Raw genomic sequence first — 15,489 nt, forward strand, 5'->3', positions numbered from 1 at the left:
ACCTCTTGGGGACTCCGTGCAGGATACTCTGAGGTACTCAGTTGGCAAACACTTGGTGGTGTTAATGTTAATCCTGGAAAATTCTTTATTATGACAATCAAGGGTGGTTGCATATAAAGTCTTGCATCACTAATGCTGGTAGTCTTCAGAATGGTGTTTTATTGTTTTAAAAAAAATAGGTTATAACTTAATGTCTTCACAATTGCAAAAACATTTTTCTCTAGAACACTTGGAAAATTAAGACAAGTGTAAGAGAGTGTTGTACTGACCTATAATTCCACCTCTGAAAGATAACTGATTAACATTTTGTTTTAGAATCTGATGGATCTATTCTTTATAGTATACTATTATATAGATAGTATGTGTCTATGCTTTAAAAGCATATATGAATTCCAGTGGGTTCACACTGTTTAATGTACTTATTTTTGTAACTTAATCATAACAGTTTTTGTTTGTTTGTTTGTTTTTGAGCTGGAGTCTCACCCTGTTGCCCAGGCTAGAGTGCAGTAGCACCATCTCGGCTCACTGCAACCTCTGCCTCCCGGGTTCAATTTTTGTGTTGTCAGTAGAAACAGGGTTTCTTCATGTTGGCTAGGCTGGTCTTGAACTCCTGACCTCAGGTAATCCACCTGCCTCAGCCTCCCAAAGTGCTGGGATTACAGGCATGAGCCACCACGCCCAGCCAACAAACATTTTTTGTGTCATTAAACATTCATGTATAACATTACTAGTGGCTGGGAAATATTCCCTTGACTACATATATTATAACGAATTTTGAAGCACTTTGACCATATAGAGTTTTCCTATTTGTCACTATTATGAATAATCCACATTGTTGTTGGGAATATTAGCTGATACAACTTTTTTTAAAGTCAGAATAGCTACAAATTTTAAGTGGGCATAACTTCTGAGTCATCAATTCCAGTTTTTTGCATATCCTCCATAAATACATGTTGACATGTGCAAAGAAATATGTAGAAGATGGTGACTGTTGAATTGTTTGTAAGAACAAGTTGCTAGTACCACACTCCTATAATAATTTAAGGAGATTTTTAAAATACATTATTTTTCTATGTCAGTGCAATGATTTACTGTGTAGCTATTTAAAAGATTTAGCCATTAAAATGTTCTCTGGCTAGGCAAGGTGGCTCACACCTGTAATCCTAGCCCTTTGGGGAGGCTGAGGCAGGCGATCACTTGAGCCCAGGAATTCAAGACCAGCCTGGGTAACATGGTGAAACTCTACCCCTGTGGCCAGATCAAAGATGGTAGAATAGGAACAGCTCCGGTCTGCAGCTCCCAACAAAAGACTTTCCTGATCTTTGCAAAAATAATAATAATAATAATAATAATAATTAGCAGAGTGTGGTAGCACATGCCTGTAGTCCCAGCAGCACATGCCTGTAGTCCCAGCTACTCGGGAGGCTGAGGCGAGAGTATCAATGGAGCACTCACCTGTGACCTCCAGGAGGTTGAAGCTGCAGTGAGTCATGATTGAGTCACTGCATTCCAGCCTGGCCCTGTCTCAAAAAAAAAGTTTTCACTGGGATGGAGGGAGGGAGCAAGTGTTGAAAAAGTACCTATTGGGCACCATGCTTACTCTCTGGGTAACAATAAATCATACCCCAAACCTCAGAATCACACAACATACCCATGTAACAAACCTGCACATGTACCCCTGAATCTAAAAATAAAGCTGACCTGACATTAAAAATAAAAGTAAAATAAAATAATGAAAGCTTTTCACAATACACTAAATTTAAAAGGGCAGGTTCCAGTACTAGACTAGTGTAGTGTAGCGTCTTGCTCTGAATTGGTTAATTTTTTTATAAGAAGCATATATTAAATTTGTAGTGCCTAAAGTCAAGGAAGATAAGTAATACAACAGACATTCTTGTACATAAATGTTTTTCACATCTTTTAATATTTAGAATAAATTTCTAGAAATTGGCCTCTTTTCTCACTTTCTTGACTCTTCCCTAACGCTGTAAGTTAGATTTAACATTTGCCAAGTTGATTGGAGAAAAATAATCTCGGCTTAGTTTTCATATTTAGTATTTGTTAGGGTCAGTAAATTTGTTGGCCATTTGTCATTTTGCTATTTGCATCTTAATCTTTAAAACATTTTTCTTATTGATTGATTATCCTTTTCTTGGAGTTTTATAATAACACTTTATATGAAAATAATAGTAATCCTTTTTCAGTCATACATTGCAAGTATTTTCCCCCATTTATTTTTTATCTTTTACTGTTTTGTTTATGGTATTTTAACATATCTAAGGTTTTTATTTTTATGTAGCAGAAACTATACATCTTTTCCCATTAGCTTTCTACCTTTACTTATATATTTAGGAAAACCTTTTCTTATTCCAAGATACAGCCAATATTTTCTTACTTTTTTTCTTATAATTCTTTAGTGGTCTCATGTGTTATGAGATATTAAAATATTTTTAATTTTTCTAGGGTATGTTGTGAGATGCAACTCATTTTCATTTTTTGAAACAGTCAACCAGTTAGTGGTCTCAAATGCTATTTATGGAATAATCTACTTTTCCCCCTGTGGTTTGAAATTCCATTTTCATCATATGATAAATTCTGGGTTTTTTTTTTTTTTAAAACAACTAAAATAGTTTCTTTGTAAAATGATAAGATCTGGGACATACTGTAGCATATGAACTAAGCACACAGGACTTGGAATCTCATCAACTCTGGATTCAAATCTCAGTTCTGCCCTACTAGAAGTTTAACATGAGACACACTATGCTTTCTTCTTCTTCTTTTTAAAAGTCTCCTTCTAACTTTTTAAAATAATTTTTAATTCTTATGGGTACGTAGTAGATATATAAATTTACAGGGTACATGAGATAGTTTGATACATAGGCATCCAAAAATGTGTAATAATCATATCAGGATAAATGGAGCATCTGTGACCTCAAGCATTTATCCTCAAACAATCCAATTAGACTCTTTTAGCTATTTTAAAATGTAAAATTCAATTATTATTGACTATAGTCCCCTGTTCTGCTATCAAATACTAGATCTTATTCTTTCTACTTTTTGCACCTTTAACCACCTCTACTCCCCCACGCCTCCCACTACCCTTTCCAGCCTCTGGTAACCAGCAATTCTACTCTGTCTCCATGAGTTCAATTGTTTTAATTTTTAGCTGTCATGAATAAGTGAGAACATGTGAAGTTTGTCTTTCTGTGCCTGGTTTATTTTCATATGCTAAATTCTTAAGTATTGGAATCTGTTTATGGAATTTCAGTTTGGTTCCATTATATTGCATTTTTGCCCTTATTATGAATGTGTTCACTCATTTATTCTACAAATATTTATTAAGCATCTATTCTGTGCTGGGACCACTTCTAGATGCTGGGGATTCAGCCAAGAATGAGACAGAGTTTCAGTTCTCATGGACTTCTGTTCTAGTGTGGGAGACATTTCCTCCTGCTATCTATTCTAATTGGTTATTGCTGGTATATAAAAGCTTTTTTTTTCATACTTATGTCTTAATGAGTTTTGTTAATTCTAATAGTCCTTCAGTTGATCCTCTTAGGTTTTCTAGGTAGATGATCATTGAAGTTTGTATAACTTTGCTTCCTTCCTTTTAATATTTTAATCTCTTATTAAAGGTTCTAATATATTATTAAATATTAAATTATTAATATTTTAATCTCATATTAAATATCTTAATTCCTTATTAAATATTAAATTATTAATATTTTAATCTCTTATAGTGCAGACTAGAGCTTTAAGGGCATAGTTTCTTAAAAGGCAGTAGATATTCTTGTATTTTTCATGGCTTTACGGATGTTTGTGCATTTAACAGTAAAGTATGAAGCTGAACTTTTTAAAATATATGTTTTTAAAACATATATTCTTTATGATGTTAAAACATGTTTTTCATCATAATTTACTAAAGACGTTGGCATTTTTGTTTTGTTAGTTTTTTTAAGCAGGAGGCGATACTGTGTGGGGTTTTTTCCCCAGATGTTATTACAGTAATGCCATTTCTGATTTCGAGAGTAAATGACATTGTAATTTGTAGCTGAGGCTGCTAAGCAGCATCTTGATGCTTCATTGAACTTTAAAAAACTTAAAACCCCCAGATACACTATTGTGTCCGTTAGATGCACAACCAATGCTTATGTGAGAGAATTTATTGTTGATTGTTTTTTGTTTCTTTTCTGTTGTGTTGTTAAGACCAGTACGTCTGGGTTAAAATAGTAGACTCTTACAGTGAGACCATATCTTCAGCTTGGGTTCCTTAGGGGCTTTAATCTGAGTTTGAATGAGGTCAGTAAAAATTCTCCTGGGCGCTCAGAGGATAGATGTACCTTTACTCTTTTGTGTCATCTCTGGCCAGGTCTGAGGCATTCTCTTTGTCATTACTTTACTTCCAAGGGGCATCGGAGATTAACCGGCTAAACAGTTCAGGTAACATGGTCACACAAAAGTGGCTGAAGCTGATAAACAAGAGGTTTGCAATTACACACTTTCCTCCCTTCCTTCTGCCAGTTCTTAGCAACTAACAAGGAAAACTCATATTTATGATACTTTTTTTGATTGACAGAGCTTAAGATCTGTAACTTCTGCCATGGCGGCAGCCTGAGGAATTGGCGTATGAATTATGGTGGACACAACCTGTCTATCTTATTTGTCACCGAGCACAGTTGGAAATTTGGGCTGGAACCCTTCTCACCTTGGGTTGGTTTCTGGGTTTTAAGTTTTGCAATGGAGGAATGCATCATCAGGCCGGTCTGCGTGCTGTACACACTCCCTGCCAGCAAATTTAAACAATGACAGATGTTTTTTGCACATAGCAGACCTCGGGTGTTATAATTAGGGTTTCAGGGGATGAATCATAGGTCCCTGAACTGGCATGAAAGCAAGCCTGGGGCCTGAGCAGTTTTTAGGAATGTGAGGTAAACTCATAGATCACACAGATGGAGAATCCTTCTGGATTTGGACTCTCTCTGAATCCCGTCAAGCACTCTCCTCCCCCAACAAAAGAAACCTTCAAAACAAGCACACCCCTGTGCTGGCCACAGCGCCAGCCACTTCTCATTCATAGAACACATGCATCCTCTGCTGCCATCTCCCTGTGTGTGCTCTTCACCACATGCTGCTTTTCCACCAGCCTCAGTTAAATCCTGCACTTCGTTTTCCCAAAATGAAGCCGAAATCAGAATCTGCAAACGGTGTAAAAACACCCCAAATTGACTCACCAGAGACATCCTCTTACTAGGTTTCACTAGCAGGTGTCCTACCAGCCTTCTTTCTGGGCAAGGATACAGATATTTATATAGTCACTTTTTTCCCTTCACAACTTTGCTAGACTCTGTTTTAAAATCTGCTTTTTGCTTACAGTATATGGGGAAAATATTTCTGTGGCAAACATATATCTGTATTAATTTTTTGTGGCTACAGTGTATTCTGTTATATAACTCTGCCCTTATTAATCCATCCCTTATTGATGGAGATATAGATTGCTTTAAACTTTTAAATATTCAAACCTGAAATGAAAATTCTTGCCGCTGAGTTAGTACCAGCATTTTAGAATTATTTTCTATGGATGAATCACCAGAAATTGACCACTAGGTCAAAAGTTTCCCAGTTTTTTTTTTTGTCTCTTAATATATTTGACAACCTGCTCTCCAGAAAAGCTGTACACATTTATAATTCTATTGTCTATGTGTGAATGCCTATTTATTGCCAAATTTGCTCATTGTGACTATTATAATTTTCTAGACTTTGCTAATGATCTTGGCAAAATGGTATCTCATTGTTTTAATTCGTATTTCTTTGGTTTTCAGAAGATTGAATCCTGCTTCATGTTTGAGTATTTAAACTTATTTTCTTGTGAGTTACCTGTTTGTGTCCTTAGGCCATGTTTTGTGTAGGTTAGTGATTTTGTTATGGAATTGTACGCAGTTTTTAAAAATACACACTGAAAGTATTTTGTCATCTTGCCATTTAAATTTATGTGAGTTGTATTTGGGCTTATTAAAAGTGTGATTTTGTTTTTAACCTTTATGGACTAAAAATATCTGTTCATAATTCCTTTATGATATTTACTTTTGTGTAATACTTAGTCTTGGGGTAGAAAGGATTTTTTGTGAGTGACTCTTTGATCTCTAATTTCCCCTCATACCTTTATGTAGTTACCTTCAAATCTAAATTTTAGTTATTTGGGTATGTATTTTGGTGTAAGGTGTAGGATAAACATCTAACAAATAATGACTCAGTTATTCTAACATCATTCATTGAACAGTGTATTCTCCACTCACTGATTTCAAATCCCACTTTGTCAGTTGATACATTCTTAGGAGCACTTGGTCTGTCTGTCGAGTTTCTGTTCTGTCCCCTTGATCCGAGGATCATGGCTATAATGAACCACTCTTATGAGATGGAATGTGTTATTGTAGCAGAAAATTAAGGCAGAAAATATTCAGAACCAGGAAGATAAAGTGCATTACAATGGATACCCATCATTTCTAACCCTCATGATGAGACCTTGACTTCCCTCCTTCCTAGGAGGTGCTGAAGAAGATTACTTACCACATTTCTCTCCCTGGAGAGAAAGGCTGGTGGTTTACCTCATTCCCTCACTTGCCCAGAGGCTGGTGGGCACTGGGTCTCACGGCACTGAAAGGCAGGGTAAACCTGCTTATCCTCTCTCCTGTTGTTTCTGGAACTTTGTGGTCTGCAAGAATTGGGCCAGGTCATGAGGCAGGCCTGCAATCCCCCACATTCTAGTGAACTCGGAGACTGTATTTTCGTGTCCCCTTCTCAAATGGGAGTACTAGTGTTGAGTACGCCATGGCATATGTGGAAACCACAGACCACACCTGGCATGGGAACAACTAGAGAATGAAAAAGGAACTTAACTGGCAAGTCATAACATTGTTTTCTATATTAAAACAAACTCAGATATGTTAATGAATAGAATGCAAGATCAAAATATCAAATTTGTCTGGGTGCAGTGGCTAATGCCTGTAATCCCAGCACTTTGGGAGGCCGAGGTGGGCAGATCACTTGAGGTCAGGAGTTCAAGAGCAGCCTGGCCAATATGGTGAAATCCCAACTCTACTAAAAATATAAAAATTAGCTAGGCATGGTGGCAGGTGCCTGTAATCCCAGCTACCTGGAGGCTGAGACAGGAGAACTGCTTGAACCTGGGAGGCAGAGGTTGCAGGAAAAAAAAAAAAAAAGAAATATCAAAGAATTATCAAAGTTAATTTTTAGGATAAAAGATAAGACTTTATGTAAATTGTGATTTTTTTTTCTTCCATTGGATTGCTTTAGGCTGTGTTCCCAAATTAGAGGGATTGGTATGAGTTCCCTCTCTTTGCCATTTTATGGAAGTTTTGATGGAAAAGTTTGAGAAGTATAGGCAGACCTCAGAGATATTGCAGGCCCAAATCCAGGCCACCACAATAAAGCAGATATCAAAATAAAGTGAGTTACATTACCTTTTTGGTTTTCCAGTGCATATAAAAGTTATGTTACATTATACTGTGTTCCATTAAGTGTGCAATAGCATTATGTCTCAACAAATTACATACCTTAATTAAAAATACTTTATTGTTAAAAATGCTAACAATTATCTAAGCCTTCAGCAAAGCATAATCTTTATTGGTGGAGGATGTTGTTGGCTGCTGACTGATCAGGGTGGTGGTTGCTGAAGGTTAGGGCAGCCGGGGCAATTTCTTAAAATAAAACAATGAAATGAGCCACGTTAATTGACTCTTCCTTTCATGAAAGATTTTTCTGTGACATGTGATTCTGTTTGATAGCATTCTACTCATAGTAGAATTTTCAAATTGAAGTCAGTCCTCTCAAACCCTGCCACTGCCTTACCAACTAAGTTTATGGAAGATTCTAGGTCCTGTGTTGTCATTTCCACAATGTTCACAGCATCTTCTCCAGGAGTAGATTCCTGGGGTTCACCGCGTTTTCACCAGGAGTAGATTCCATCTCAGGAAACTTCTTTCTTTGTTCATCCATAAGAAATAACTCTATATCCATTCACATTTTATTGAGATTACAGTAATTCAATCACATCTTCAGGCTTTACTTCCAATTCCAGTTTTCTTGCTACTCCTGCCACACCTGTAGTGACTTCCTCCCCTGAAGTCTCAAACCCCTCAAAATCAGTCTTCAAGGTTGGAATCAACTTCTTCCAAACTCCTATTAATGCTGACATTTCTACCTACTCCCATGAATTACAAATGTTCTAATGATATCTAGAATGGTGAATCATTTCCAGAAAATTTTTAGTTTGCTTTACCCAGACCCATCAGAGGAATCACAAATCTGTAGCAGCTATAGCATTACAAAATGTAGGTCTTAAGACTTGAATTTCGAAATTGCTGTTGAATCTATGGGCTCGCATAGTGAATGTTGTGTTAGCAGTCATTAAAACAACTTTAGTCTCCTTGTACAGCTCCATCAGAGCTCTTGGGTGACCAAGGTGCATTGTCAATGAGCAGTAACATTTTGAAAGAAGTTATTTTTTTCCTGAGCAGTGGGCTTAAAATATTCTATAAACCATACTGTAAAGAGATATGCTGTAAACAGGCTTTGTTTCATTTGTAGAGCACAGGCAGAGTAGATTTAGCATAAGGACTTTGGAACTTTGGAATGGCAAATGAATATTAGCTTCAACCAAAAGTCACCAGCTGCATCAGCCCCTAACAAGAGAATCAGCCTGTCCTTTGAAGATTTTAAGCCAGGCATTGACTTCTCCCTAGCTACAAAAGTCCTAGATAGCATCATCTTCTAATTGAAGGCTGTTCCATCGGCATTGAAAATTTGTTGTTCAGGGTAACCACCTTCATCAGTGGTCTTGGCTAGACCTTCTGGATAACTTGCTACAGCTCCTATGTCAGCACCTGCTGCTTCACTGTGCACTTTCATGTTATGGAAAGGGCATCTTTCCTTAAACTTCTTGAACCAACCTCTGTTAGCTTCCAACTTTCTTCTGCTGCTTCTTCACCTCTCTCGGAATCAAAGAACTAGGGACTTTCTCTGAATTAGGCTTTGGTTTAAGGGCAAGTTTTGGCTGGTTTCATCTTTCCAGACCACTAAAACTTTCTCCATGTCAACCATAAGGCTATTTTGCTCTCTTATCATTTGTGTGTTCACTGAAGCACTTTTAATTTTCTCCAAGAGCTTTCCCTTTGCATTCACAGCTTGGCTAATTGTTTGAGGCAAAGGCCTAGATTTTGGCCTGTTTTCTGCTTACAACATGCATACTGCACTAAGTGCAATCATTTCTAGCTTTTGATTTAAAGTGAGAGACATGCAACTCTTCTTTTCACTTCAAAACTGAGAGGCCACTGTAGGGTTATTGATTGGCTTAGTGCTGATATTATTGTGTCTCAGGGAATAGGGAGGCCTGAGGAGAAGGAGAGAGATGGAGAAATGATTGATAAATGTTTTGTGTTTTGACTGCTCCATTGATCAGCTAAGTTTGCCATCTTCTATGGGTGTGGTTCATGGCACCCTGAAACAATTACAATAGTACATCCAAGATCACTGAGCATAGGCCACCATAACAGATATTATAATAATAATGAATTGTGAGAATTACCAAAATGTGACACAGAGACACAAAATGAGTGCTTGCTGTTGGAAAAGTGGTGCCAATAGATGCCACAAACTTCCAATTTGTAAAAAAGGAAAATGGATCATCTGTAAAATGAAATATACCTGTGCTATCCCAGGTGGATGACTCATTTTCAGATAGCACAGAGAAAAACAGTAACTAAAATGAATAACTTCATCATTCTTCTGTTTACTTTGTACTTCATTTTCTCTTCTCTTTCTAGTTTCCTAAAGTAGAAGCTTAGAGTATTGATTTTAGATGCCTCTTCTTTGTAATATATTCAGTAAGTGCTATAAATTTTCCTCTAGGCACTGCTTTTGCTGCATCCCACACATTTTGATAAGTTGTATTTTTATTTTCATTTAGTTCAAAATATTTTTAACTGCTCTTGAGTTTCCTTTCTGACCCATGTGTTGTTTAGAAGTATGTTGTTTCCTCTCCAGTACTGGGGAAATTTTCAGCTGTCTTTCTGTTATTGATTTCTAGTTTAATTACACTGTAGTCTGAGAGCATGCATTGTATGATTTCTATTCCTTTAAATGTGGTAAGGTATATTTTATGATCCAGAATGTAGTTTCTATTGGTGAATGTTCCACAGGAGCTTGAGAAGAATGTGTATTCTGCTGTTGCCAGAGCTTAACTATGTCCTTACTGATTTCTGTCTGCCGGATCTAACCATTTCTGCTAGAGGGATATTGAAGTCGCTACCTATAATGGTGGATTCTTCTATTTCTCCTGGGTGTTCTATTAGTTTCTGTCTCACGGATTTTGACACTGTTAGGCCCACATTTACATTAAGGATTGCTAAGTAACTTTGTCATTCTTTAATGATTCAGAAGCTATTTTTGTGTCTCTCAGTAAAGGTCTTCTCTAATAAACTCTCTGTGCTCATGTGGTACCTGTAGTTGACTTAGTCTCCCTCATCACTTGTGAATGAGAAGTTCCAGTGAGTTCAGTTTTATTCCTGACTTAAACAGAACTCTGCTCGATTTTAACTTTAATTGTGGAGGTGGAGGGGAAGCATTACTCCAATTTCCTGGACAAACGTTCTACTAGGGTCAAGATAATGGGATTTTCTTTTAATGAGGTCATAATTTCAAATAAATTCTTTTTTGAATCTTTTATGGGTTGTAGATGATTTTGGCTGACAGACTGGCTTTGCACCAGTGAACCACTTGAAAGTTAGGGATTTATACTTAGGAAAACAACATCAACTCACTATGTAACATGAGCTTACTTTCTTGTGAAGTTTCTCTTTCCCATACTGTGCAACAGAGGGGAAAATAAACAAAACAGTCTTTTCAACTAAATTGGATTTTTTGGATTTCAGATAAAAAGCAGGGCATTTTTTTTTCATAGAGCAGAAGCATGGGAATATCTCTGCTATCATCCCATGTAGGATATATCTAAGTGATCAAACAGTAGTTGTGATTTTTGTGAACTAGGCCTAACGCAGCATTTGGTGCTGAATTCACTGGAGGTAGCTACTTTCTTTACTTAATGCTGTGTTATAGAGGCAATGAAGTGAATGACAAAACTAAGATCAGCACAGAGTGGGAGATGCTATGTATCTACATATTTATTTTGGTGATTTATTTTGTGGATTTTTCACTTTAGTAAACATCTAACTGTATATCAGATAATCTGCTGGGTCTGGTGTTATTAATGCAAAGAGACCATGACCTAGCCCTTGCCCCCAGCTCCTGAATTTCTTATAGATTGCAGCAGGAGCAGACATAGTTCTTTTATAACATGATGCAGGGTACACAGTGGACACCTTGGACACCTTCTTGCTATGACAGGGCAATGGTGCTTTCTTCTAAAAGATAATGGCCAACAGTTATAAGGATGCCTGGCTCATAGTTCTTCAAGTACCTTACATGTTGTACAAACTCCTTTAACCCACCTAGCAATCTTATCAGATATGGTATCTCCGTTTTACAGATTTAAAAACTGAACCGAGGCACAAAATTGTTAGATGACTTGCCCAAGCTCCCTCTGCCAGCAAGTAGCAGAGTGAGGATTTGAGCCCAGCACCCTTGCCTGCCATCCTAGCCACCCCCTTCCATTCTGATTCTCCATGTCAGCCATGGAAGGCTATGGATGCTGAGGTACCTAGAGTTGTTTGTGTGTGTGAGAGCACCATCACGTAGCAGTCTTGGTCTAAATGCAGCCAGACTTTCAGACAGTCACTCTCTGACGCATTTACCAGGGTGAGAGTCACTCCCACATAGGTGGCTGTCATGCTGCTTAAAAAGAAATACTGCCCTTCCCAGTGCTAGGAAATACCATAAAGAAACAAGTATGGTAGAGTGTTTTTGCCTTTCTTCAGTCAACAGTTCAGATGTTCGGATGACCACATGAGGCATGCTATTTAACATACTTTATTATGACCAAGGAACCTCTAATAATAAATTCATTAATGGGGGCCTGTTTGCTTTTCTACCATAAATTTTTTAAAAGGTGTTGGATTTGAAGAGTGATCTGTTGATGTAGGCAGTCTGTCCCCCAGTGAGTGACACACCTGGAAGTCATGGAGCTTGTGAGCTGCAGCCGCTGGGGTACTGGCTTCACCTCCTCCTCGCCCCCTTCTACACCTCCCAGTCAACATTTCCCCCAAACAATGGCGGAAGGCAGCAGAGTCTTTAACACTTTTACTTTAACACTTTTAGTTCTTCGCAGTCTAACTAAAGATAGAGGACCTGCGTGAGCACAGTTGCTAATAGCTGGCTTGCTTTCAGACTTGTCCCCACCAACTTTAGCGATGACATGTACCTACAAAAAGCACAGGCATTTCCACTGACTTGATGGAATAGCAGATGAGAACAAAAATAGCATTCGCTCTTTTACTTGTATGTAAGAACTCCATTCAGCTGGCAGCATTTTTAGGTGGCCTTTTTACCTCCAAATAGACGGACACTTCAGTATCTGGTTTGGGTCTGGATCCCCAGGTGTTAGAGCAGGGCCACAGTGTATGCATTCTACAAATGTTTGTTAAAGGTGTATTTATTTTTTCCTGTAGATAAAGACAGTTGTACACATTAGCAAACAGTGTATTGCTAACACAAAACAACAGCTAGTGAGACAGACTTCTTTGCAATGAATGAGCTTCTGGGAAAAAAAATGGGGGTTTTAAACATCTTTCTCTTATTTAAAGGAGCTTATGATCTTCTTTTAGGAGAATTTCCCTTAATTTGCTTGTAATTCCAAATCATTCACATCTCTGAATTACCTGAAGCAGGTTATATCTACTGCAGTGCCCACCCCCTCTCTTCAACAAAAGTTGACTACTTATTAACTGTGTAAAAGCCCATCCTGCTGGTCCATGGGGAAGCAAGTGTTGATGTTTTCAGAAGCCGAGAAACTATCTCCTGAGATTTAAACACACAGACATCAGCTTCTTCTAAAAATTCTGCTGCTTTCAGACCACCGGCCCTCGTTATCTTTTCTGCAGGTTTTGTCCACATTGCACTATAGGCTTCCTTGATCTTCATCTGGGTCAGCTAATCTTTGTGACCCATGACCTAAAATTTTTCTTCCTCATTTGATTGATGTGCTTCAGTTGTAACATTCAGCAAGTGTTGGGGGTGACTGAGGGGGAAAGGTTTAACCTTTTAGAACAGAGCAGTCCCTTTGGGTCAAAATTTCTTCATCTTTTCAGCTTGTACCTCAGGACACAAGGAGCCCAAATTCCACAGAGCTGGTGAGTGATAACAAGGGAAAAACAGTTTTCTAGCAGTAAAGAAAATAAACTGCTGAGTATGGTGGCTCACACCCATAATCCCAGCACTTTGCGAGGCTTGGGTGGGTGGATCCCTTGAGCCCAGGAGTTCGAGACCAGGCAATATGGTGAAACCCTGTCTTTACAAAAAAAATACAAAAATTAGCTGGGCGTGGTTGTGTGCATCTGTCGCCCCAGCTACTCGGGAAGCTGAGGTGAGAGAATCACCTGAGCCCAGGGAGGTCGAGGCTGCAGTGAGCTGTGATCGTGCCACTGCACTCCAGCCTGGGCAACAGAGTGAGGCTCTGTTTCAAAAAAAGAAAAGAAAAGAAAAGAAACTTGCTTAATTATTCAGAGATGTGCTTCACCTGCAACCAGGGAACAGCACTTTTTGGCTGATTTTGGCTTCTCTGTGGGAAGAACCGCCTGAAGCAGGGAGAGGGTTCTGCTCTAGCGGTGACTGTTCACAGGCCAAGGATGGGGACAGGCTGAGAGGGGATGGACAGTTTATCTGAGTTCCCAGCCTTGAGAAATGAATCACAGACGTGGGAGGGTAGGGTATGTTTTTATCCCAGCAAATAAGATATGATATGCATCTTCCCTTGAATATACTTTAAACAAGGCAGGCACCAGCTGTGCTTGTAAATAAGGAAGAGGATGGGGTTGGAAAGGGAATCCCTATCCTTGTGTGCATGCTCCTCTTCCCTGAGGTTGCCGAGGCCCCAGAGGCTGCAGACACAGCCAAGCATGCCTGCCCTCTGAGGGCTGTGATGTTATCTGACTCCAAGCGGGGCAGAGCAAAAGTGGATGAATGGCCTCCCTGCTTGGCCTTGAAGATAACGTCATTAACTTTGGGAAAACTCATGTTTAGGTTCCCAGCAAGATAATTAGAAAGCACAAATGAAATCTGGATCATTCTAAACTCTCTAGCTATGTGCTGGTTTGGGTTTTCTCTATTTTAGCTTCTTCCATAAACGGTTCCATTGTTTTCACCTGGGCTGTTTGTCACCAGATGAGCTATTTTCAGAGGCTTCAGAGGCAGAACTTTTCTGAAAATCTGGAGCTTTGTTTATATAAAAACCATTTGCTTTAAGGAGGTAGATAGATCGGTATGAATAGCTGTTGATATTTTTGTGTACTGTCTCCCTTATATTGGAGGGGAAGAATCCACTGTCATTTTGTAGTCAATACCAACGGGTATCTCTAGAGGACCTCTTGTTCCATTGCAATAATTTTGTGTGTGTATGTGAGGGTATGGGTGTGTTTCATGTAGAGGTTTCATTTCCTACTTCATGGACCTTTTATTTCACCTTTCCTCTTGCCCTTGTGTTCAACTTCTGCAGTGATATCCAAGGGTTGAACAATATGTTTTCATTGATGACAAATAATTTACCCTTGAGTCTCTCTTCACTTCCTCTTTTCTTCCTTCCCCCTACATCCTTGACATAGCAACAGCTATTGTTTGAGCATAAAAGGGAAATATTCCATCTTCTGTGCCAACTGGGATCACTTGGAGGTGGCTGTTTAGAAGAGCTTGGAAGTTGCATCTGAGTTCAGCAGGAAGTAGTGCTGTGATCAATTAGTAATGTCTGCTGTGGGTTCTGAATGGAGGTGGTAATACACGCACAGTGTATGTGCATTCTTGCTTGAGATGGTAGACTCTTTGCCATGAGAATATGGAAAATAGGTGTTTCTAAGAATTAGTTGAAGATATAACCACTTATGTTGCTTATATCTCATGCCTTTTAATTTTTTTTTAATACAGTACTTGGTGCTTTAAAAGGTGTTTCATAAATCTAATACCATAGCCATGGAGAAGCACTACTGAGTTCTGTTAGACAGGACTGGCATCCCAGCAAGGCAAGGAGCCCATGAGGGTGTGGACCGACTGGTATGTCTGTCATCCTTCAGGACACACTGGCGTATTTGCCTCCTCTCAAAGTAAGAGGCAGAAAATCGCAGCTAATGTGAATGATCACACTCTGTGTGGATGTTCAGGTCTGTCAACCTTGGGCTCTTATTAAGCTATCACAGGAGTGTTCTGTCTGGCTCCTAGTCAGAAGGAACACTGCCTTCCACCTTTTCTTAGAGGGGAGGACTCCTTTCCTTGGAGGATACAGGACATGTCTCAGTGCTCCTGCCTGAGCAGCCA

General features: G+C 38.8%; 1 protein-coding gene across 2 annotated transcripts in view; it reads left to right on the plus strand.

Annotated features, from left to right (window-relative positions):
* TGFA (transforming growth factor alpha) overlaps positions 1 to 15,489 on the plus strand; it is a 101,991-nt gene that overhangs the window by 5,399 nt on the left and 81,103 nt on the right. The window lies entirely within an intron of this gene.

Source organism: Cebus imitator, unplaced genomic scaffold (genome assembly GCF_001604975.1).
Source record: "Cebus imitator isolate Cc_AM_T3 unplaced genomic scaffold, Cebus_imitator-1.0 Scaffold23, whole genome shotgun sequence".
NCBI classification, from domain to species: Eukaryota; Metazoa; Chordata; class Mammalia; order Primates; family Cebidae; genus Cebus; species Cebus imitator.